Source organism: Etheostoma spectabile, chromosome 13, assembly GCF_008692095.1.
Source record: "Etheostoma spectabile isolate EspeVRDwgs_2016 chromosome 13, UIUC_Espe_1.0, whole genome shotgun sequence".
NCBI lineage: Eukaryota > Metazoa > Chordata > Actinopteri > Perciformes > Percidae > Etheostoma > Etheostoma spectabile.
The window spans coordinates 18,205,474-18,232,596 of record NC_045745.1 but is presented as its reverse complement, the minus strand read 5'-3'; the positions used below and the strand labels follow the sequence as shown (position 1 = coordinate 18,232,596).

The following is a 27,123-nucleotide window of genomic DNA, read 5'->3' as shown; positions in this document are numbered from 1 at the left end:
GGGACCTGCTACCAGGGACTTTTTTTAGTACTACCTCGGTCGAGGTTAAAAGCGAGCTGAGGCGATACCAAAAGGTGACGTGGAAACTTGCAGACTGCTGGTTAGTCGGATCACTGTGTTTTTAGCAAACAAGAGTGCAGAGTGTGTGTCCAGAACAAACGGGACATTTAAAAAAAATCTAGCCAGACACCGACAGATTATCTACTCTCTGCACTATTCTCACTTTTCAACTGTTCAATATTAAGGGCTAGGGGCTTTATGTTGTTTCCAATATTGCACACTGTTATTTAAAAAAAAAAAAAAAAGACAATTTATCAAAGAAAAGTTTTTATTTAGCTTTTCAATTAGCGCATTAAACCCTCCCGTACAACCCGACCTTCTTCCTCTGCACCCTGTGTCCCCCCCCGGCTCTGCTGTCCCAGATGCATCCCAGTTGTTGTCACAAGCCTCTCCGGGACTCTCATAAAGCTTATACGAAGCCCAGCAGGTCAGAACCAGAGATCTCACCGGTTGGACATCGCCCACCAGACGGTCTGCGGCGGCGATTTTGCAAAGCGTGAATGCTCTCAAACACAAACAGTACACAGCACACATGTTGGTGTGTAATCATGGTCGCTAAAGTTCATGTACTTTATATAACGCTAACGTATGGTAAATACTGACCGGGGCCCCTAACACATGCAAATGTTAGCTAACGTTACCAGGAAACTTAACTCACCCTTTTGTGTCGGCGAACAACCGTCATGTTGACGTCTGAACTCCGTCGGAATTCCCAAACTCAAAACTCCCAAAGTTTTTTTTAGCGGTGATTTTTGTTGCTTCCTTCAGCTTCTTTTGAAACAAAACATTTCTTCTGGCTGTGGCGAGTAGCCGACGTGCTGTTGTGAGTCGCGTTGAAAATTACATCATCACGCGTAGCTATGGTGACCAGCCACGCTGAGGCGTTACTCATTTTGCAATGGAAAACGGACGCAGAATGCATTGAGTCGAGCAGAGGCGAGTCAAGGCGAGTCGAGCTGTTACCAGCAGTGGAAAAACGCCATTACACAATATGGGTTGATATTTTTTTTATAGTACGGTAATATTACGTTTACCATACAATGTGGGTGTTGCAATAAGGTAATGCCTGTTTTAATTTCTTTCTCATTATGTGAGAATTTCTCCCATCTAGCCCTTCTCATTCCGAGCACGTTTTAACTCCTATGGTGGCCAAACGCGAAATTAGCATCCGTGAGAGTTCCTTGCTTTTTGTTGTTTTACTTATCTTTTTAACTTCCTTGGCGACTCAGTTACATGTAATAGAGAATAGGCGTGATGCTCAGGCTGCAACCGCCTTTCAAATCTGCCGGCATTTGCTGAGTTATCTTCTCCCCCTCCCTGGGATTCGTCACGCTGCCACTGAGTGAAAAAGTATGAAATGTGGAGGTATGGCCCTCCTTGGCTAAGATATTTTAACATGGAGGCGCAACATGGCAGACTATATACGAGCAGGTAGCTCGTATTTATGTATGTACTGTATTTAACGTATGCATGTATGTATGTATGTATGTATGTATGAAGGTATGATTCTAAAGTGCAGATTCTACGTGTGCAAGAATACTTTGATTAGTTTGTTGAAGTAATTACACATGAATGAGCACATATTTGTGAAAGAACAAAGAGGCTACACAATAGAGCTCAGTCCGTAGGGAGTTGGGTTGGGAACCCGAGGGTTATTTTGATTTAGTCAAGTGTCACATTTCACTTTGAATTGGTTGATAAAAATACATGAACGGTTCTAGTGTGAATCACAATAAAACTTGTGTGATTTGTTTATGCAGAAAAGGATTTACCTGTGTTAGTACGTGCGTCCTTTTTTCAGCTTATCAGATCATGATTGAAATACGGTATGCTTTTATCTGAAGTGTGAACTGTATTTTGCCTTGGGAGTAAAAATCAGACATCTAACCATTGGTGTCAAATATCTACTCTTTCATTATGAAGCCAGAAACAATATACACAATACATTTATATTGCTTTGCTGCTGTTTTGGGAAGTGAATTAACATACAGCCATGTTGATAATGTGTAGTAATAGAATCATTTGATAAAGAATAAACACCTTTATGAAAGCTATAGTAGCTACATTTTAGTTTTTCTATTGACTTTCTGATCTGTATTTTGTATAATTTAATTTTGCGTATTACTGTGTATCTCTGTTGTCTTGCATTTTATGCTTTGTCTTTGCCTGGTCGTCATTGCAAATGAGAATGTTCGATTTTTTTGCAGCAATGAAATCTTTATATAAGAAGTATACTACATACAGTAAGTACCTGTATATACATCTGTTTAATGATGTTAAAGCTATAGTGGTATAGTTTGTGTTGTCCACATGAGGAATTCTAAGTAATAACAATAACACTGTCGGCTAGTCCACATGATACAGCCTTCGGTTATTACGCACGTACCCCCCACCCCTCCTACACACAGTTGCTAGTATGCAAGGAGGAAAAGAAGGATTTTAAAAAACATGATGGTGTCTTCAAAGAGGTAATTATCTTCACTTGAGCGTCTGCGCGGCAAAGTCGCAATCTTCTGAACTTACTGAGAAATACAGAGAGAGTTTTGGGGAGTTGATCTTAATTAGTTTTATAGCAGCTCATTAGGCAATGGTTTAAATGTAACAGACGTACATTAGTATCAAAAAGTTACGCAATAAAGCTTTAAAGCAAGAAGGCAAAAGAGGAAAAAAAAAACAGAAAGAGCAGGTTAGAACATATGCATCTAGACATCTTTCTGCTTGCTGCTTGCTTGTAGTCGTCATAATAATGTCAACTTTGTAATGATGGACAGGTTACATATCTGTTTAATGTAGTCAATCAATCATCAATCAAACTCTATTTATCAAGCACTTTATTAAAAAAATTGACCAAAGTGCTGCACAGAAGAATAAATAAGACATAAAGTACATAACTCACAGAGTCATAAAATACAGAATACAAAAAAGTTAAGAGACATAAAACAAGAATAGAGAGACAAACAGATATACAGAATTCAGAAATAAGTTGCCATTAAAAAGGCTTTTATTGCACCTGCAGTAAAGTATGTTTATTCAGCTCCACTGTGGAGAAATAAAGGGCTGGCGTTACTACAACAAAGATGCAAACAAAAACATTCTGGGGTATTTGATGTTTATGTTCCTGTATCTGTAGTCTGGTTATTCCTGTCGAGATTTTTATGGGGAATTTTAGAACAGAAAGCAATATGGTAAACACAAATGATCAGATGATGGTGTGCAGCACTAATATCTGTAACACATACTCTGATGGTATTTAGTAAATGCTCTTGGCCAAAATAACAAAAAAAAGACAAAAAACAAATAGCACAGACAGAAAATTGCATATAATCTTCCAAAAACTCCCTTCTGCTTTCTAAAACAGACGTCATCATCACGTGCATACAGTATACAGAATAAAAGCCTGTGGAGTATAAAGTGGATAAGGTCATCCTTCAACACGACTTCCACTTCCTGTGAGTAGCATGTGCAGGGGAAGAGAGGCGCTGTGAAACCCACAACGTGGGCTGTGTATGCCAGGTGGATCCCACAGGGTGCCCTAGCTGTGCACACATGTTGTGTAATTACGTGTTAATCTGCTTGTGACGATAAAAAAAGACAACTAAAGGAAGAAGCTGAACATAACCTGTCTGCAAAGGCCAAGAGAACTGCACATTAGCCACATTAGCGCTAAATTATATGGCTTGGTGTCCGAAATAGCTCTACTTACACTTAACAGCACTTGTGTCTGAAAGTCTCATTTAAACAACATTAAAAGCATAAAAGGAGACATTGGTATACACATTTTGTGGCTTCAGGGCCACACCTATAAATACATCTTTAGAATAGAGGGTTAGTGTGTATGTCATTCTTTGCTAGCTCAGAATAAAAATGTTTCTTATTTCTTAGTTTAGTCATTTTAGGTTTAGTGAACAAATTGGCTTGAATAGGATCATCGACAAATATAGACATCACACACGCACATGCATTCTTGTTTGTTCCTAATCTTCCGAAGCGTTTGATGCCAAGTATTGAACACACCAGCAAGTCTTTAATTATGGAATCCTTTTACTCTGCCAGAAAAAAATTTCAATAAGTCATTCCGTGCCTATGATTGATTCCCTTTTGGAGGGATCTAGGAGAACAAAAAAACTGTACAAAATAGGACCAGTTGTGTAGGAGAACAGATCCACAATCTTTCCGCATTAGCAGGGATTTTAGAATCTGAAGGCATTCGACAAAAAGCACATTGCAAACAGACAATTATGATTATTTGCGGTTAAATTTTGTGGTAATGAAATGTAAAATATTTCTGAGCTGCATTGACTTTCTTTTATAAACCAACACACACAAAGAAATTGAAAAATGTAAACATTTTAACAAAACTATAACAGGATATGGAATACAAGTTTTGATTCTGTGTTAAAACAGGTGTCTCAGTGCTTAAAAATAGGCCAAATTTCAGATGCCAGTTACAGTGGATGTTTATTTTTTTTTAAACTGCAGCACAGCCACTCCATTATTAAAACCAGTCGTACATGCATTGATTTCATTTACCTTGTCATGTGAAGTTTTTGAATGTCAACTATTAGAACTTGACTGGAATACAGTTCAAAGTAAAGCATTTGATTGAGATTATACAGTGAATTTTACATTCATCATGTGCATAAGAACAGTTGATATGGCAGCAGTATGGCAGTTCCTGACAATCTGCCTGCATTTGCATTATGAACATTGCTTCTCTCCTTATGTAATGTTATTTTTACTTATTAATTTCCAAGAATGCATTTGACTGCAGCGCTTTCTAAACTCAGAAAGCACACTTTGACATTATGTTATTGGTTTGGACATGCATTGAAAGGTAAAAAGGAGCACAATGAAACCGATTTTTTTCTCTATTGAGATTTCATTCATTATTTTTGATTTGATTGCAATTGTCTCCCTCTGGCTGTATTCTGACATCCATGATGATTTAGTACAGATCATGTTTTTCCTTTCCTACACCAAGGTTCTGATGAACAAATAACAGACGTAACATGCCAACATTTCATCAAATAGACACCATTTCCAAGATGAATTAGCAATGCAGCAGGGAAACAAATGTGATGATCGTACATATTAAAATGCCAATATCTCAAACGATGTAGAGATCCATGCCCTCTGTAAGCAGTCCTGAATGAAAAGCACAAACCAAAACACCAATCACCATACCTTTTAGATTTAGTTTATAAGAATAACAATCATGGGGAAAAGAAGGAGAAAAAACTACAATTAATCTAGTTTCCCCCCCCATTCCTTTTCTGATTGAATACAGTGCTCCAGTATAAGCAATCAATTATCACAAACAAACATCCCTAGTTGCATGTAGATGATTAAAAGTCAGTCAGTGACCTTTACTGCAGAATTTGTTGTAAAGGATTCTAATAATATTAATCCTGCTGCTGACATTTTACTGTAAAAGAGTCTTTAACTGGAGGTTGTCGATCTGCAGCAAAGCCAGTAATGAGTAGGGCTGTAACAATATGCGATATAAAACCGAAATTGCGACACTCAGCTCCACGAACCTGTTTCACGGTGGGAGAAGGAAGAATCGCGACACACCCCTTCCAACTTCCAGAGTTATCCTTCCCGTCCAGATCCAATGCTACAACGTTTTTAAATTAGTATTAGTGTTAGTCTTTTGGTGACTTTTGTCGGGTAAATTTCGCTAACTGTAAAGACGGCCAAAAGTGAGGGGGGAGAAAAACACCGCGAACGGAAGTGTAACGTTACGATTGGTCGCTGTGCTGACTCGACGGTTCAGTTAACTGTTGTTAGCGTTCTTAGCACCGGAGTTAAGTGCTGACTACTGGCTGGGGGTTGAGTGTGGATGTGTCCCATAACCGGGCTGTTGTCAGTTCTCATCCCGACTGACGCCTTGCAGCGCCGGGAGAGTGAGGCAGATAGACAGGGGTGTGCTAGCTAGCTAAACTATTATTAGAATAGTTGTCTATCTGTACAGTTACCATTACTGATGAATCTGTGGGTTAGCCCAGAGTTGTTAACTGTGGTCAAAACAATCACTCTAAAAATAACAGAGCGTGTTGAACAATGTTGTAATCTTATGTTACTCACCAAGAATTAGCCAACGTTATAAACCAAGCATCAGCATTAGCATTAGCTACTTGTCAACCAGCACCTTTACAGTAGGCACCAAAGCACTTTTTCCTCTTCGGCCCCCATACAGGTTGGAAGTGGAATTGTCTATTACTGTTACCATTACCATTATTCTTTTATCTCATTCGAACAACTTAATGAACCACTGAAACGATTTTGGAAACATTATTTTAAGGTACAAAAGAACCTTTGGTGTTTGAACAATCGATTTTGAAATCCATCAATATCAATAAATAAGCTCTCTGTTGTATTCCTGTGCTGCAAAGTGGCAAGTTACCAATGACAAAACAATGTCATGTTGCAGAAAAAAAGTTGTATTACATTTAGTGAGTATAACTCTCCTCCAACACTACTGCCACTCTTGCAGGTGTGTAATTCTGTAGCGTGCTTTGACGCTAGCAATGCTAATATTGTGCTGATAAGCAGGTATAATGTTTAACAATGTCACGATCTCAGTTGAGTTTGTTAGCATGCTATCATTTTCAGATTGACACTAAACACAAAGTAGAGCTGAGATTGCTGAGACTGATGGGAACATCTTTAGTTTTGTAGGTATTTGATCATAAACCAAAGTACTAGTCAAATTGAAATGTGATTAGATCATGGCGCTAGATTAAAAGTCAGAGGATCAAGTCAATAGAATCCATCCTCTGGGGATCATGAATGTCAGGGCCAAATGTCATAGCAATCCATCAGATAGTTTAGGAATTACACTCATGAGATACTAGTCTTGGCCTTTTCCTTATCCCCTATCAACTCCATGTATGGATGTGATCCCAAAATTGTACTGCACCTATCCATTTAGTTATTGCCATAGTCTACTTTTATGGTCCGTATCCTAATTCAACAATAGTAAAAATAGTTGCGTTTTGTGTGTTATTGATACATCATGATTATTTTAGATAAATGTGAAGCCTGCAACTTGAATGTTTTTTCACAATGACCTTTGGTAATGAACAGAGGAGAGTTCAAAAACTGATTTGTTTGTGATTTTGCCAACCCTGGAGTTACTCGCACCAATATTATTTGTAAAAATATGTTGGCAATGCTTGCACTGGGGAGTGCTTATACAGTTTACAAATATTTTATTTCTTTTTTACAATATCTAGCATGTAAATTTTCCCCTACGCTCTGAAATTTCAGTTACTGTCAACTGCCACCCCGTGCATGCTGATTGTCTTACTGAATGTGATGAGGTTAGTGCGGTCTAGGCATGCATGATTATGTGACAAATGATGTGAATATTAACGTGCTTTGCATCCCCCCCCACATCATCTAGCCTCATGTTTGTGTTCTTTCTGATTAAACCATGTGGCTGTGCAGAATGAGTCATTCACTCGGTCAGTTATCCAGCCCCTCTTAGCTCCTCCTGAAGGCCATTTGGTTACTATGCCTGGCCATTTAACGTGGAAGGCTGCAATTGCGCCACAGCACTGACGGTTGCTGCTGAGTGCCTCCGCTTAGGTCATCAGTGGAAGCTGGAACACATCAGCCATTACTGTACTCACTTTCAGCACGCTTGCCTCCTGCAGGCAGATCACATTATGTTGGGTTTTGATTATTGGTTATTGCCTATTTATAATCATGTTGCAGTAAATAAGACCATCTGGAGAACAGACATCATCACTTGGCAGGGACACTAGAATCCTCCTCATTCTAGCATGGACTAAAATTGGCTCTATTGCGGTTTATTTATCTCATTCAAACTATTTGTATTATGTTGGAAGAGATCCTCATAAAAAAAAGAACAATTATTGTATATTATTGTTGAAAACAGTATTTGACTAAAATTGGCCTAGAACTGAAAAGGTGTATGGCGTCATCTAAAATAAGTGAAGATAAAAAAACAATATTAGTGCAGTGTCATCCTGTCCCACTTAAGAAGCTAACACCACACAACCAGTGGTGGTATTAACTAAGTACATTTACTCAAGTGATGTACTTAAATTTGAGGTACTTTTAGTTTACTTAAGTACATTTCTTTTTGTGCCAATTTCTACTCCTACTGAACAAAATTTCAGAAATAAATATTCCACTATATTAATCAGTTTTAGTTAGTTACATTATAAATTAAGATTTTTGGACACAAAATACATAGTTCATAAAATGTGATGTTGTATTATAAAGTAAACCACCTAACTAAAAATAGGCCTATAAGTATAACTAAAATGATTAGTAAATAAACACTTAGTTGATTGAAAGAACTTCTAAAATCTGTGGATTTTTTTCTGCATTGAGTACTTTTAATACTTTAAGTACATTTTACTGATGCTACTTACATACTTTTACGTAAGTAACAATTTGCAAGACTTTTACTTGTAACAGAGTATTTTTACAGTGTGGTATTAGCACGTTTAAGTAAAGGATTGGAATACTTCTTTCACCCCTGCACACAACCAAATGGCATTCATGTTTTAGACTAACAAGTAGGCTAGTGAAGTGATTAACCCTCTTCTAAATGATCCAGCAATACTGGAGCATCACAATAGTATTAGCCTCCTATCAGTGTCAGATGGCGATGGTGGCTGATGATCTAGACATTGGACCTTCATATGGATCTGTGTGTTGGAAAATGTCAAAGCACAAGGAATGATCCAATAAAACTCTGTGGCTTTGCAGCACAATAGATTATAGGGTAAACAATTAGGGCTGCAAAGGACAGAGACAAGAAGTGCATTATACCATATGACTTACTGTACATTGAAGTTAGTTTTTGTTTGCGTATTTGAGGTCATTGGTTTGTAAAAAATGAATAAAAATATCTATTTTTTAAAACTGATTTTGATCTATTGTAGGCGGTCTTTCATACGATTGAGTTCTCAATTTTACTCTGAAATCATTTTGTTGGGGCTTAAGCCATAGTTTCAGGGACATATTTGACAAATGATTTACAGAGCCATAAAGTAAAACGATAAATAGGCATTTTACACAAATGTAAATAATAAAAATAATGATTAACTGCATTAGTTTCAGGCAGACTACTGGTATTATTGTGTATGCTCCTCATAGTCACACTGTGATGACTTACTGGGACATTGTTAATGTTATTAGTAAAACCTGTATTTTTCAATCTGCAACAAGTAAAAATGTCTGCTTTGCAAAAGGCCTTTATTGTAAATCCTGTAAGGGTCCACATGCAGGGTGTAGTAGCAAAATAAGGTTGGATAAAAAGACAGTTTACTTTTTGAGAAACAAGCTCAACAACCAATAGGTAGTAAGTAAAAATCAACAGCAGCAATCAGAACAAGTGCTGGAAATGGAGTGCATTCAGTCGTGATTTCACCTGACAAAACTGGGACAAGAGATAGGGCAAGGTAGTATGTAACAGCAGTCCAAATGGCTGTACATTATACAGTATGTTATTAAACCCTTCATTGTCATTACACTTTGGCACTGTCATTGCACTGGTGTGGATAAGCAGACACCTTTCTTCTCTGCTGCTTGTTTATGACAGGTCAATCTCATGCTCTTTCTCAAAGTAGCTGCACATCACAATTTCATGTGTCAAAATAATTCAATAATAATTTATACTTTTTATTGATCCCCAGTGGGGAAATTAGAATTCACACTCTGTTTTGTTAGTGAGCACTACACATAAGCCTGAAATACACACACACACATGCTCAGAGTGAGTGGACTGCCAGATGGACCAGCATCCTGAGCGGTTGGAGGGTACGGTGCCTTGCTCAAGAACAACGGGCCTCCAATGCACAGAGGGATAAGGAAAGGATGCCTACTCTCTTCTACTGTCTTTGCAATCTTCATCAAATCCCTTGCTGCAGAGGTTTGCCAGATTGACACATCATAAAATATGTGTGATTTATCAATGTAAACCATAGAATAAATATATATGCAGATGATCTTACTTGACTAACAGAACCCACAAGTGTCATTACAAGAAAACATTAACCTTGTCAATAGATTCTCACAATTCCAAATCAACAGTGTTACCATATTCCAGATTTGGAATCAGTCAGCCCTACCATCCACTATTGCTCTTTCTCCTTCTTTTATAGATCCAGCTCCGGCGCCATACTTGTGGCAGCCAGCAACTGTTGCTGTTTCAGCAGTTTCCTCAAGTATAAAGTTACACAACTTATTGAACCCAAAAGGGTTCTTGTGTTTATTGAGGCCCCAAAGTCCCTTAACTATTTCCCTGCTATGTAATTACAAATTGTACATAAACATACATGTATAACAAATATTATATGTATATAAATAATGTATTAATATATACCCACTAATATATACCGACTCTGCTATGTACTGTGTTGTTCACATTTTGTCATATTTCAGTAATAGAAGAAACAAAATAGACAGCTGTAAGAAAGAATTATTCCTAAATATGTCACTTATTGCTAGGGACGTAGAAAGCCGTGAAGATTTTGAACAGCTCACTCGGAGACTGAAGGCAGAGGACATTCAGAAACCTGTATCTCACTCTCAACTGACTTTAAAAGCAGGACACACAATGTCAAAAGAATTGTGAAATCAAAGAATCATCTGTTCTCTAAGGCTTTTGAAAACCTTTGAGCAGATCCTCTTTGTGTTGTTTTTCTGCTTAAGGAACAAATTAAGCAGATGAATTACAGCAGCATGTTATAATTTATGTCAATAAGGAATGATTGATAATGTGAACAATCCTCCTTGTGAATTTGCATTTAATTGTATGAAGTTATTGTTATCTATATGATTATAGGTTGTTTTATTTGTATTTATTAGATAGTTTCCTTTATACTATTATTATTGTTGCACTGTTGGGGATGGCGGGATACAAGAATTTCATTGTATTACTTATTGTAATGACAAACACCTTGGATCTTTGAATCCTTGAAGTGGTACCTTTTGAAATTCTTTCTGACTGGCCCTAATGTAAATAAAATGACTTTAGAACTGAGCACGGCCTATTCTAATTTCCAATTGTCACAAGGCTTTATGAAACACATGATGACCTTTAGCTTCCTACACTGTCTGACTGTGTTCCTAATTTATCTTATAACCAGTTGGTTTGATGACCGCTAAACACAGGCTCCTGTGACCAGTCTTACTCCTTTGGGTCTTATAAAACTAAATTGGTAGTCTGGTCAATAGACGAGACCTACCTTCCATATCTGCACAGTCACAGAGGTCATCAGCACATCTTGCTCTGCTTGAAACAAATTAAAAAGTCATTACTGGTGTGCAGCCTCAAAAGAAACACACCTCAAAAGTATCAATTAGACTTGCACTGCAATGCTATTTCTCTGAGTTGTTGTCATATTTTTTCCTTAGAATTCAGATTTATCACTTAGACTAACAGCTTTGTTAACCAATCACATAAAGTATTGTGCCCAAAGAGTTTGCTCAGTGAAAAGAGAGCCATTAGAGGAGGGCCTTATTTTCTTGGTCTCTGTGTGTATTAGAAGAATGAAGAGACCACTGGCCTGTACTAGAAGCAAGATTTGGCGTTAACGAGGTAACTTCAGGTTCAACCCAGGGTTTTGTGCATTACGATGGTGGATCACTTGTTACCGGGTTAAATCGCCAAGGTAACACCAAACCTGGTCGAGAGTAGGTCATGTTGGAGATTAGAGATCAACCGGTGTAAAAGCACCGCCCACTTACCAATCAATGCTCGATTGATTAGGGCGTCATCGTTCTTGAACATCTGGTGGAGCTCGGTGCGTGGAGAGAGAGAGAGAGAGAGAGGTGCACTCATAAAAGGTAAAACATTTAGAGACCAACAACCCCGTTGGTCTTTTTATGAAATATATAGATTTTAAGTAGAGGGAATTACGTATAGGCTATTTGTCGGCTTCTTGAGTCGTGTGTTAATGTGCACATCGGTTTGAGTTAAGTTTTTACATTTTATTTGTTCTCACAATCGCTTACCACTGTCAGGGTTGCAACTGAAATAACAGGCTAAAGCAACAACAGTTTATGGAAAGCATAAGTGTAATTATGGTCGGATCTTGTGCCTGACTGATGGGACGTGATATTGACAAGAGTTGTGATTTACGCATAACAGCATCGGATAGTTTTGCCTGTTTTCCTTCTTGAGTTGGGAAGCAGTGACTGTATTGCATTTTGCCTGTAAAACCGTGTTGGTGTTCTTCATATTTACGTTAAATTATTGTTTGCTCTTCTTATGTAAAATATGTGGCTCTCGTAGATGTTGTCATGAAGATGATGTCTTGCTGTGCAAACATCTCTGGATTGGGAAACTAGTTGATAACCACCATCGTGACACAGCTTATGCTGGACCGTGATTATTAAGTAAGGTGAAGCCTGGTGACTGAAATAAATCCAGGGCATGTTGCTCTTTGTAGTACAGGCCTCAGAGGGTCCATTTCAGGAAGGACGTTTAACAAACTCTGAGTCTAACCCTGAACTCTGAGTTCATTTACCCTGAGATGGGAAACTCTGAGTTTTCAGTTCCAGAACAGCTGATTTGAGTTAGTTTAATCAACTCAGAGTAGGTTGACTCAGAGTAAAGCGCGTGCACCACCACAATAAAAGGCAGCATGAATGCAGCCATGATACTACGATTCACCATGGCAACAACCACAAACAAATTGTTTGGCATACTTTACCCCTCTGGAACTGGAACTACTCATGTGCACACACAGCGTGTTTGAATATAAATTTGATTTAAAAAAGCCACATGACTGCTGCTGCAAATAGCGAGAATTGGTCTGGGAGAAAATTGCTGGTCGAGTCAATGCGTAACGTCTAATATAGTGTATTAATTTCATATTTAATCACAGGTAACCTATAACATTACTGGTGAAAATTGGAACGTATTACACCTATACTTTAATTTAGGTGTAATTCTGTGGGCAAAAAAGTAAACTACTACTAATCCCATTCTGAGGTTGCAGAACCATGTCATTAACAGAACTATAACTTATAATCATTTATTTCTTATGTCTGTCAATGGTTTGTGTCCTGGGAACACTACAAAAACGTTTAAAAAACCTTTCAGAGCAAGGCAGAGCAAGGTTATTTGCAAAAAACATAATGCAACACAGAATCCGTTTGGATGTAAGAGCATGTCCACGGTGGTGGACGTTAGTGACATGAGGACAGACAAGGCACCTACATGTCTGATCGACTGTGAAGAAAAACAATATCTCTCAAATAGGTAGTTATCTGGAAATGAATATACATCTAGTCGGGCCTCAATATCATCTCCCAACGTTTACAGGTTTTTGTCAATGGGATCATTGTCAAAAGGACATGCCATGTTTGACAAAAATACATTTTATAATCTGCCTAACATAGTTAATAAATCAACACTTTTTTTATTCATGCAGATGACAACTAAAATGCACCTGATGCAGACTGAGTGTATGAGGAAATGAAATAGCGCCGTGTCAGAGGGAGGAGACTGAGAGAAACTCAAGGTTTATCGAAGGAAACCTGCTCCCAACCAGGTTACGTTCACAGACTCAGTTTCCATAGTAACTGACTCTGAGGTTAAATTACCTTTCTTTCTAAAATAGGCTGTATTAACCCCTCCTTCTCAGGTTTAAATAACCTCCCTTTCTGAAATGGAAAACCCAGAGTTTCCCTCATCTCAAGGTTAACAAACTCAGAGTTTTCACTGAACCTGCTATCTGAAACGGGACCCACGCAGAGACAACATTATGAAGCCTGCAGGATAAAATGAGTGTGATTTGGCTTACTTATGTGAAATAGACTGACATTACATTGAAGGTGACACATCTAACTTTTTGGATGAAAGCGGATGGACTTTTAATTTTTAATTTTTTGTTTTGTTACTTATTTCTTTCCCTTCTAAATTGCTACACCTAGAAGAACAATTTTCAAAAGCATCTGCCATTATTGTTCTCTGGTGACAATACATACAAATAGTTGTGGTGTAGGACAAACCATCACAATACTTAACTTGTTTTCTAAGTATACATACATTTCAAATAAAGGCAAGCACAAAAACATGGATTAGCAAGGCTTGAATTTATCCTCAGGGGACAAAATAGCCAATATATAAAAAATAATGTAGAAGCTAATTATAACATGTAATCCATTCACTCCTATATGATGAGCGGTGAGGGAAGATTCAAGAGATACTGCAACCTTAAAGAAAGAATATCCAACAGACGGTTTAATTAAGGACATGTGATGGGAAATTCATCAATCTCTTCAAAAAGCATCTACTTTGATTAATTAGTGAGCCCTTTTCTTTTGCAGTAATTGGATTGTTATAGCCAATGGGGAAATGCTTGCTACATCACAAAGACAGTACAACACACAGTAACAACTTGATGTGGTGCAATGGGATGCTTTTTTATATACAGTATATACACAGCATCATAGATCATGCTACAGCACCTTGACCAATCTAAAAATTCTGAAATGATGCCTCAAAATCTTGTGATTATTGTCAAAATGAGGTAGTGAAGAAAGTGAAACAAAGCAGTCCCTTTCTGTTTCATTTATTTATGAACACCAATTAAACACCAGCATCAGTATAATTAGCTAAGCTGGAACACAGCCATGAATGCTGTAGTCTATTCCCCATCATCCTGCAACACGTTGAAATCTCATCAACATGCAAGTGTACACGACTGCACAAATTAACACAATGTGTTGTATTTGGTATATATGTATGTAGCCTGACATTTTTAACATTTTGCTTTATTACTGTAGGAAAACTCAAAGCATTCATCGTATATACTCATAACTCCTATGGTACCTTAATTGTATTAAAACCGGTCCCTAAATAGCTGCTTGACATGAAAACATCAACATTTTTCAAATCTGTGTTAAAGCTATGAGCATCAATTTCATCTAGGACAAAACGGGTTAAACATTTTCACACAAAGTGGAATCACTAAAATACCTTTGCACTGCATTCTTTTTCCTACTTATTTCTGTCACACTGCTTTTCACAAGACAGGCTGTTCTCATTAACCATTAGTATATACTGTATAGCTACAAAAAGTAATGCACTGTAATTTGTATGTATTCCACTTATTTATTACTGTATGCACTGTATACTGTATGTACTGTGCTACTTCACATAAGATGACAAAGAGCTGTGTAGAGAGGGATGGGTCATAAAACACAGTAGACTGTAACATTAGACCGTTAATTATCCTGCTTCAGTTCACAATTTTGCAGGAAACAATCATAAACTGGCTTATTTACTTGGCCCGCTCTTGGCGACGTTAGACAATGACGTTAGAGAAGGGACCAAGCAGCTTCTTGTTTACATTCAACATAGCAGCCACCGGACGCCGCTAATGCCGCTGTTGCTTCTACGTCACCTGGATTGTTGGTCTGATTGGTTGAAGGACTTAACAATTGCGTACAGAGTCATTTGAACTATGCCCGTTGGTCATGACCAATGCTCAATCTCAAATCTACTGAGCTGGGCTTGGTCTGGTGATAGCCAGACTAAAAACACAATGCTTTCAAGCGGGGGAGCAGAGTTCATGTCCCGAAAGACGTCAATAAGAAAACAGAAGATTTTCACCCAGGAAACATATTTTAATGTCCCAGAAGTAATACGTAAGGTACTGCCCATTTCTCCGACGCTCCATTGTTCTGATCTCTCAACAACATGAAAAAATCCCTTTGGTCCCACAGCCCACTAGTCCGAGGTCCCTTTGTTTTAAAAAATAAAATAAAACCTCTGCTCCGACATCCCATTGTTCCGACCATATAGGGATTTGTGGATGACTTCCCATTATACCAGGGGCAGCAAAAGGGTTGAACACGGAACACGGAAACCTAACTGTAACAATCTCTAAACTTATTTGTCATCTGATCAGTCTGCGTTTTCACAAATTTTTGTGCGATATGAAGCTAATTGCAGTGGAGCCTGAAAGTCCCAATCCATTTTCTTTATGAACCACGATCCCCTTTAAACATGATGTAAACTGCATACCCCAATATACAAAAAGTTATTGTAAAAGTCCAGTTGGCCAATGTAACTAAACTGGTGTCTAAAAATTCTGGCAAGTGTATGACTAGAGGGGCTTTAAATTTAGGACATGTTCAAAGTATGGCATGGCATTTACCATGCCATATTAATCCTGTTAAGTTGATTTCATTTGGACACTGTTAAGAAAATCAGAACATTCTGCTACACCTCCTCCATGCCTTATGGACTGCAAATCCCTCAAGCAATTTGATTTCAATTAGATATGAATATTGACAGTGGTTTGGGCAGCAGCGTGGTGTAGCAAGATGAAATCCTGCCCTTCAGCTAGAGGCTGGGCCTTTCTTATCCCCAAGTTAGTGTCCTTGAGCAAGACACTGAATGTCTACCAGCCCAAGAAACAAAAAAGCATTTCTTCAGCTGTTGCCCTGCATTCCAAACTTGGTTAAGAGAGTAACATATTTAATATTTCTCAAGACACAAAGCCTTGCTGGTTTTTATTCTTCCATCATAAGGAAATATTACAACTGACACAGAAGATAAATGCAATTAACAGCAAACAACCTCCTCATGTGTAGTTCCTTGCTAATATAATTTCTGGTATACTGTAAAAAGAAGCAGCCACTTGAGAAGAATTCCCCACATGACAAACTATAACCTCAGAAATAGAATCAAAAGCTCTAATAAAAGAGCAGGGTGTAAATATAACCAGAGCTTGGAGGTCTATTTATGCTCATTTAAGATGTCCCTTTGCCTGTGAAAACTGATTGCTTCCATTCAGTCTCAGAGGAGGACATGAAGTGTCAACTGACATTCCAGTCGATTACAGCACATGCTTACATAAAAGACATTTGACATATGTCAGATTTTAGTAATTGCTTTACGCAAGCTTACAGTAGCATATGTTGATTTTGTCATGTTTATAAGATAAGATTTAATGTAGTACACATTTTGAGTTGTATGACAATTGACTGAAACATATTAATTCATAAATTAATTTACATTATGGGTCCCAACCGGCAGTGGCAGATTGCCACACACCAAGAGGCAGGTTCTGTTTGAGGTTTCTGCCTGTTAAAAGGAAGATTTTCCACACCACTGTTGCACCAATGCTTGCTCTTGGGGAGAATTGTTATGTCTCTGTAAATTATAGGTTGTGGTCTAGACCTACTCTACTTGTAAAGTGCCCCGAGATAGGTTCTGTTATGATTTGACGTAATAAATAAAATTGAATTCAACTATACAATTTTGATGTGTCCCTGCACATCCATACGGCATTAGCTTTATAGTATCTTTATAGTATCTAGCACTGTCCTGAGTTCAGTTGTAATTTTCTGTTGCAATTTGTCTTTAAATGAATGGATGTGGACCAGTCCAATGTGTCATGGATCAAATGACACATTACCCTCATTTGATTTGACATTACTGAAATGCAACATTATACAACTGATTCAAACCAGGTATGGAAAAAGAAGGCCACTTAAACGTGAAATAGATGAAGCATTTCCTTTAAGAATGTGTAGCAGCTCAATTTTCTTGTAAGAAGATATGAGCCACAGCCATTTCAGATTCAGCTTTAATTACCTGCCAATATTTATGTTGCTCATAACAAGCAAATTCTTAAATATGAGAATCATGGGGGCAAAACTATGTGGTAAACACATTTGTTATTATATTATCTTATTGTATTATAGTAATGAATTAAAAGGATTTAGGACGTTATGTCTTTCACACATTTGATTTGCATACAGTGTACTATTACACTTCTGCTGGGCCTGAAACCCAATTATCCAACAAACTGCTGTTATCTGATTTCCAAATCAAAAGAAAACTCTCCCAACCTAGTCTGAATAACGCTGAAGCTGTAATAACCTCAGACACAACACTGGAGGACTCAAATGCACAACTCATAAAACAATAGAAAGTTTAACAAAAATGTTTACTTGGCAAACGATCAAACAAAGAAAAGTGCTCACTTGGAGAATTAAACATTTTCACAAAAACTATAAACAAAATAACTGGTTACATGAGAAGTTGGCTAGAACATCTGAAGACACATCACATGGGCCGACCAACCCAAATTTGCACAAGACAAAAGGTAGACAAGGACTATTTATACATGCGGTAGGGGAAAACAGGTGAAACCAATGAGGCGCGGGGTAGACAATCACAGTGGTGGGAAATTCACACAAAGGGAGGAAGTCATGGTCTGAAACGAAAGTGAATACAAAACAAAACAGGACGTGCACAACAAAACTAGTCAAACTTGACGAGACATAACAGAAGCAAAATTAAAGAAAGTGAATGTTTCATTTTTCCAAGGACAGCTTGGTATTTATGTGACAGTCAGTTAGTTTGGGGGAAATAACTATTTTAACTAAATAACTAACTTATTCTCTGAAATTATTCTCTGTTACATTCATGTTTACAGTGTGCATGAAATGTACCACTTAATTATCTTTATAGTTTCTAGATTTTAGAGTTTGATTACTTCAGTATCGCTCTTTTCTATGTTCATATATACAAGGGAGTGTGTGTGTGTGTGTGTGTGTGTGTGTGTTTGTGTGTGGGGGGGGGGTTCATTGGTATGCTGTGACTTTCAGGTGTACAACCTCCCACCGGGGGCCACAGCGCCTATTTCCAACGTGCAGCTTCAATCTGCTTTAACACCAGCAGACGGCTACTCCTACATCCTCTGACACAGCCATCCATTGGCGTGTTTGCCTTATTTATGCACTGCTATTTTTTTGCCTAAATTGGAGAGAGCGTGGGTAGGTCGGGTGTAAGGTGCCCAGGGCCTCCATATGCCTTTAGTGTATGAGGTAAAGAGAGAGACCTTTTGACCTTCTAAGTTTTGAAGCAGTAAACAAGGCACAAATTGTTCTTAGAAAGAGGGTGAATTAACAGTTTACCAGCCAAAGGAAGATGTGAATAAATGGTTCTGAAATAGTGTAAATCAAATTAAACTTGATTCTGGAAGTAAATATATTAGGGACGTAGTGGCAATTTCCAGACATTTGTGAAGGACAATTGTTTTTGTGAGTTTTACTTTGTATTGTTTAAGAATATAATTGATTTTAGTAAAGCGCATGTACCTTGGTTTTTATTTTTATTTTCAAGTCCCATGGTGCCAGCCTTTGAAGGTAGAGCTGAATCAATAAACACTGTACTGTGTCAAGTTACACATGCATATCATTCCCATAGTCACCAATTCTGTTAAAAGTAAGCGAAAAATAAGCTTTTGTCATTAAGGATTGATTACTTCATCATCATTCCTTTTCTTGTAATGAGGGTGGTGGAGAAGAAGCAGAAATGGGTTTGGGGAGACCTCCCAGCAGGAATCAATAAAGTAAAAAAGGTCTATTGTTGAGACCACTTTGTGTGCTTGCTGTGATTAGTTCTCTGTTGTAAAATAGCCATTTGTCATCTTGTCGTCTATCATGATGTTTGAGATCTTGGCATTGTGAGGTTTGGTGTCCAACTGTTGCACAGGCTACATTTTGTATGATGTAATTAATCCTCCTGTTACTTACTGTCAAGGATGAAAGACAAGTGAACCTGTACAGGTCAGTAGGAGCCACCCAGAAGACACATACCTCAGCAGTGTATAAATGTCAAACATGCTTATTCACACAAACGTGAAGGTGCACAGAGGCATATATTGTATTCCCACATACATGCAGTAACACTTAGCTACCAAGTACAGAAGTAGCAGAACAGAAAAAAGGAGTTCTGGTTGAGCAGTTTTTATTTCACACCTGACCTGTGTTTGGACGGATGGCCAGCAGGCTGTCAGCAGAGGAACTGCTTCACTTGTTTGAATTCCACTCTTGTAGTCTTGAATTCCTCTCCTATGGCAGAAAATGTCAGTTAGAGGGATGGCGAGGACAATGGGGAAAAGGAAGGTGAAGAAGCAGCGAGGGAAGCTTGAAGAGCTGAGGGAGAGGGAGATGACACAATGACTATGTTTACATGCAGATAATATTCAGGTTTTTTCCCTTTCCGAAAAAGACAATATTCCAAATAAGCTGTTTATATGACCTGTATCAAATTTGGAATATTCGGAATTATAGTGGAATATTGGTGTGCATGTTATCTTACTCAATAAAGATGCAAAAGCCAATTTTGTGATTTGGGGTCTCTAGGCAGAACCACTCATTCAATCCTCGCTTGTGACACACACACACACACACACACACACACACACACACACACACACACACACACACACACACACACACACACACACACACACACACATACAAGTTTGGAAAAAAACATCCATGCTGTTTTGAGTGAGATACGGGTTTTTGAATGTCCTCTGCCTTCAGTCTCTGGGTGAGCTGTTCAAAATCTGCACGGCTTTCTACAAAACTAGCCGAGACGAGCCGGCTAACCGTAGCATGCTAGCTCGTTTTCAGTGGCAAAACACTGCTAAACACACACTAGTTCACCATACTCTACAAAAGAACTACTTACATGTCCCTGTTCTGCAGGTATTCCACAAGTGCACCCTCATTTAGAAGAAGTCTCCCAGCTAATCCTGCCTTGTACTGACCAAAGTTGGAAAAATTGAAGCTAGCTGAAGTTATCATGACCTAGCTATGTGCAACTCCCAACAAAGATAGGGAATAGGTGAGATGTCTCACTCTGAAGCTAAAACAGAGACCTAAACACACAGACTGAAAAAAGGATCTGCAGCAATGTGAATGAAACCACATAAACTTATTCTGGTACAACCTCAAAATACAATTATGAACCTAAAAATTAACATAATATGTGCACTTTAACTCTGCTTCAGTGTTTTATGCTGCGTAGAAGACAATATTACCTCTAAAAAACCAGTGATTCAGCATCTCTAGAGTTGAGAAGCTTCATTATGAAGAAGAAGGCAAATAAGATGAAACATGTGCAGGAAATTGAAGGATCCAGGGATTTTTGAAGAGCTCAGAGATGAGAGAAAATGTTTTTTTTTTAGGAAAGTAATAGGAAGAGGGAAGTGATAAAGATGGAGGCTGAGATTATTTGTGTGTGGCATGAGCGGGTGTGTTTGGAGCACCAGCTGGTGGAAGAGAGGGGACTTGGTTCTCTCCAGCAGTGCCAGCTGGTGCACCTGTTCCAACTTAGAACTGGTTGAAGTTTGCCCACTTCCTGACACATTTATTTATGTTGTGTCGAGTAAATCTGTGTTTTGCACAAATGGCAATTGCACATACACATAGGAGAGTAAGGTTCAAGTCAAGATAGTCAACATAAATGTGTGTCTGAATAACTGTCACAAAGTAAGAGAATATACCTATATATATATATATATATATATATATATATCATCAACATCAAGACAACTTTAAAAAGCCACTAATTTGTTGAAAATGAATCATTAACCTCGGCTCCAAGCCAATCGCAAATAAAATTGTTTTCCTATACTTTTTTTTACAACAACAGGACCATGGGGAAAATGACTTTGATGATTTGATGGTTATAATTATGGGCCATGCTTGTCTCCAGTAATAACAGGTTGTCTCAAATATTGTGTTGCCGTATTGGCTTTCATTGTGTATAATGTTGATTGTGAAAGATTAAAGAGTTATGGACAACAAAGATGCCAATCAATGTTAATTCTCATTGTTTGTGTTTTTGAATCTTTTAACTGTGCCAATCTAGTTTAGCTTAGTACTATTTTTTGCCTCTCCTTATCACAAACATTAATCAGTTGACTTGTTTAGGAGTGTGTTCATGTGTAGGAGAGTGTGTGTGTGTGTGTGTGTAGGGGTTTAACGTGTGTGCCAATGTAGTAGACAATTATGATGGCTGATTTACATGTATAGCATCTGCAGTAGCTCCCCTGTGCATTCCACTGTCTACAAATTGAATTGAACAGTACCTATATACAGTGTTTATATATATATATATATATATATATATATATATATATATATATGTATACACACTGTATATATACTGCATATGTAGCCCTGTGTTATTATGAACATAACCAGAGTACTTACTAGGTCAAGCCTCTTACATGGTCTGGGCTAGAAAAAGGATACGCCTACAGTGGAGCATTTGTTTCAAAGCATACATTTGTCCTACAAGTCATTGATTATATTCTTAACACACAGCATAAACTATTTTAGGCAGGACTACATTTACCATGGTGACCTAATGTGCTAATTTTTCTGTCAGTTCTTTGTTCTCTGCAAATGCCATGTCTGTAATCTGTAAAGTAGGAATCAGCATCTTGCTTTCTCCGCACTTTTTTCTTCTTCAAGAGCTGTTGAGGCTGCAGTGGAAATAATGAGCGCTTGGGTGGCTTTTTTGTGCAAATATAGTGAGTCACACTGGCACTGAGAAGGAGCATGCTCAAATTGAATGCAAATTGTTTAAAGATAATGAGATGGACGAGATGGATGAAGAAACAATTGAGAAGGAACCGGTTCTTCTTTAAGTTCAAGTTTCCTTATTTATCGCAGGAACAATTGCATAGAAGCCATCATCTCAACAATGCTAAATAAATCTGTATAAAAAGTTTAAAAAACATGCAAGTATATCTCTATGCTACTACTGTGTTATATTTCATTGGATTAAAGGATCTTCCAAAAAATGTTCAACTTCCTTTATCAGCAACTTATTTGCTTTATATTTGATCATTTAAATTGCAGAAATATACACCTACTTTTTCATATAATTGAAACTATAGATAATATCAGTTTTCAATTCATTCAAAGTCGCATGGATGACGTCTCGCTGAAGCTACAATGTCTGTGTGCATTGTACCGGGGATGTAACGTTACTCACAAGATCAGAGAATCTTGCTTGTTCTTTTGCTTATCTGCTGATAATACTTCAAAAACACATCAGGTAAGATAACGTTACATGTGTTGTGGAACTGAGCTAAGCTAGGTAGCTATTGAGCAAGTAAATTGTGTGAGACGAAAGATGTAGTTCACTGACCGGTTTCACACAAACCTAAATGGTCATGTGACAAACGGCTAACTGAGACTTTCTTCGGTTGAAAAATTATCGTTTAAAATGATGAACATCATAATTGTAATCCATGGCTCAATTGAAACGGGATAAAAAAATTATTTGCCTTTGCCCATTCACCACCGTTCATATTTTCTTCCGAATTAAGGTCCCACGAGGTCCAGCGGAAGGGGCGTGACTACGACTCTCTAGTCAACATTTAACAAAAATGTTTACTAAGCATCATTGAACATATTGAATTAAATATGTTTGTGGACTGGAGAATGGTCTCTATATTGTTTGACAGATGCGTGTCAGTCCTTGAAAACACATTAATGCTTGCCAGGGTGGTCAAAGAAACTCAATATTTACCACTACAGCAGGGATTATTTCCCTAGCTTTGACACCAATAAGAAAGCTATGGAAGTAATTTTGGGGTGGATCCAATGAGAAAGGCAAAACTCATTTTGATCTGTTTACAGCTTCAGGGATCACGTTCAACATCAGAGCCATGGAGTGTTCTCACGGAGTAATTATTCAACAGCCTCTAAAAAAAGGGAACATGACAAGCCAAAACGTATTTTGCAAGCCCTGCAGAGGAGAATTATCTAAGAAAAATGTGTTTTCCCCATTTTTATTTTCTAAATTCTGAGTTGAGGGAGAAGTCAAGGTGTGATATGCTTCAGTGACCTGGGATTCAGTCATCTTACAACCTTGTGTTTTTGTAGTTGGTAAAAGGTTTCTTGTTCTGGTTTCCCCCACACAATAACTTTCTCCCATCTTTTCTTTTCTATTTATTTTCCTGACTTCCTTGTCATGATTCTTTTATTTTCCAACTTTCCTCCCCCTTTATGTGAGAGTACAGTGCAATGCAAGTATTTTATATTTATGGTCTTTTGTTGCCTTTGCATGGCATAAACATACACACATTCACACTGCATTTACTATTCTATAATCAATCGCCTTGTGCCAGAGAGGAAAGCCAAGGCCTTAGCTTAGAGATGAATTGTATTCAGCAGTGTGAGTAACACAGGCATTTGGATCACATAGCCCTTCAGGGCAAACCTTCAAATTGCACATTTCAGGTTGGATTATATGGTGTGCAAAGCTAATGTTCAGCTACTGTAGCACATACATAGCTGCTTTGGTATTTATTTATTTTGGTGCCAAAGGCAGTGCATAAGCCTAGGGGAGTTGACACTAATTCAGAAGTGTTTTCTATGCAAATTAAAGACTGCTGACACAGCTTTCATGTTAAAACTGTGGCATGCAGCACGATAAGTGCTTAGTGTTTTGGTGTAATGTGCAGCTAAAAACAGGTGATTCTCAGATCAAGGAATGGGCCACACTGACTGATTTTCAGCCTTTAACAGCAAACAAACCAATGTAATATACTAGACCGTATTGATGACTCTGATGAAATAAGTCAATAAAACATTGTGTCAAATGGTCAGTGTTTTAATTTGTACTAGCCAGACATACCAAAACCGACATCAAAGAACTAGCAACAACGAAGGCTGAAAAGGTTGCAGTTGAACACACCACAAAGACTACAGCCAACAAGAATGACATTTGTGCCTGTGCAAGAGGAAAAAGCTCTCCACGCCAGCAGGGTGCGGTAGTCTGTATTCATATTTCAAAAAGAGAAACCGGAAGAACAACATTTACCAAGTTAGTTAGCCTGCAAGTACATTAACAACACAACCAGATGTTAAAGGAACATTATATTTACCACGTGCTAGCAAACAATAACACAAACAATTCTAAAACAGTTTTTGCAATAGCTCAATTGTTAAAAAGAAAATCTCACCTGATATAACAAATTTTCTTCAATCTCACAGTGTACATTTGTGGGCTGTTCCTGAATTTCAAAACAGACCAACATGGCGGCTCGTTTGGAAACCGTAATGTTTTTCTGATGCAGTTGGTGAATCTGTCTTCATTTTAGATTGACAACGGTCACTTTGAAAGAGTTGTGTATTTTCAAGAAGCAGTGAGTCTATAAAAAAGAATCCCAAAAGTAGCCTGGATTCAACTAAATGCAAAAGAAGAGCGGGAAACTCAACGCCCCGTTTCTCGAAATTCCCTGCGATGCTACCAGAATGCATTGCACAGCTGCTCGCATAGACAATGAAAGGGAAGCGTGTAAATGACGCTTACATGTACCATTAGGCGACATATGCTCCCCGGCAGCCTGGCATTGGCAGACGGCCTGGTGTGCCAGGGCCTTTACTCATATTCACTCTTGAATGATATTATGGTTTTTGACTTCATGTTTCCCTTGAACAAAGCACATATTTATCTTAGCTCAGTATGGTCATCATTATTGTCATGCATCCAGAATGCCTCAGCTCCAGTATCACAAGGACACATTCATTCCGTCAATTAAGCTAATTTTAATTGCATTATTATTTTGTGTTATTCTTAAATTAAGTCTCCAATTAAAGGTGTAGGAATTGTTCAGTTTAGCTAGTCATCAAATTTGCACTGACAGTTATGGATAATCTCAAGTTAGAAAACAGAGGAGTGAAAAAGAAGAGCAATCTCTGGGCACTTGATAGATGTTTTTTTGTCAAGCAGTGATTTTCATTCAGCTTCATCACAAGACAAACCTGAACGAGTTTTGGAGTGTAGAGTTTGAGCATTGAAAAAAACAAACATTGTATTGCGTGTGTAACACATCCACTACTTTATGTTAACTGCTTCCTGGTACAGTGGTCTGTACAGATCACACCTTAAAAAAATCATTAAATGTAAATATCCACTTCCTTTTATTGTGAGAACAAATATGAGGAGCTCAATTAGATGAAATAATGTACTTCTATGTGAAATTATCTCATTGTCTATGAGAAATAATGATGCTATGTAGTTGAGGACCATGTGATGAAATTATTGGATTAATATTCACAAAATGACAAGATTCTGTCGTAAAGTAACCCTTCATACATAATATACATTGTTTACATTGTGGACACGGGGATGTCTCTTATCAGTGCCTGAAATGTTGTCTAAATATTTTTGGTTGTTTCTATTTTAAAATATGCCTTACTAGATTCCATCCATTAATGTGGCATTCTGGGTGCCTAGGTAGCTCACCTGGAAGAGCGAAGCCCATAGGTTTACTCTGTCATATAATGTTCCCATGTGAATGGCTATATACCTTTAAAGGCATTTTGTTATATCCCTACTCAAATATGCACATAGCTCCGCTAACATTAGACTTACACAGTTTTGGAGAGTTAGGTTTTAGCGCTTGCCTGTATGTTTCCTGCTCATTTGCTTAACAACACAAAGTATTTATTGAAATCTAAGACCCGTGTGGACATTTGGATTCTTTACATACTTCTTGACGCAGCAGGCCAGGGTTCGACTCCAACCTGCGACTCTTTGCTGCATGTCATTCCCCCTACTCTCTCCCGTTTCATGTCTTCAGCTGTCAAAATAAAGGCATAAAATGCCCAAAAATATAATCTTTAAAAAAAAAAAATGTGGCATTCTCAAACACAAACTTTCTGGATTTGAAAAACAACTGGTTAACCGGTCAATAGCGATCCGGTCACTAAAGCCAGCTATAGCTAGCTTAAGCAAGCATTCTGATCTAGAAATAGCTTAGGGTCATTTAAAAAAGAAACAATTTATGTATGCTCCCTGTAAACATAAGTATGCATTATAGCAAGGATAATACACATAACCTGGCTACTAATGTGCACATAAATACACACTGCCAATTGTTTGGTCTACAAAGTAAAAATGATACTACACTTTGTAAAGATCTGCCCTCTAAAATCAAAGTGAAAGTACAAACCAATCCACAGGATACAATTTGGGGCCAATACAGGAATTTTTGGGTGGTATGTAAAGCCAGATAGCTCAGAGCCTTGTGTTTTTGCAACATGAATGACAGCTGTCAAAAATGCTCCATTGCTGTCCATTAAAACCCAGGACAGAGTTAAGTGACTGAACTGTTGAGCCACAAAAGCAATGCAAGGAGAATTGCCTTTGGTCTGAAAATATACTCAACAATTTATTATATGCTAAAGTACCAGAACTGATGATTGGACGATGGACTACACACTGTA

General features: G+C 37.9%; 1 long non-coding RNA gene across 1 annotated transcript; it reads right to left on the bottom strand.

Moving 5' to 3' along the window:
• Nucleotides 1-1,593: 1,593 nt before the first annotated feature.
• On the bottom strand, nt 1,594-27,123 carry LOC116700779 (uncharacterized). Its single transcript, XR_004334728.1, has 4 exons — nt 27,113-27,123; nt 24,800-24,807; nt 6,235-6,242; nt 1,594-1,663 (listed from the first exon to the last, which is right to left on the bottom strand). It is a non-coding gene; the product is annotated as an uncharacterized LOC116700779 (long non-coding RNA).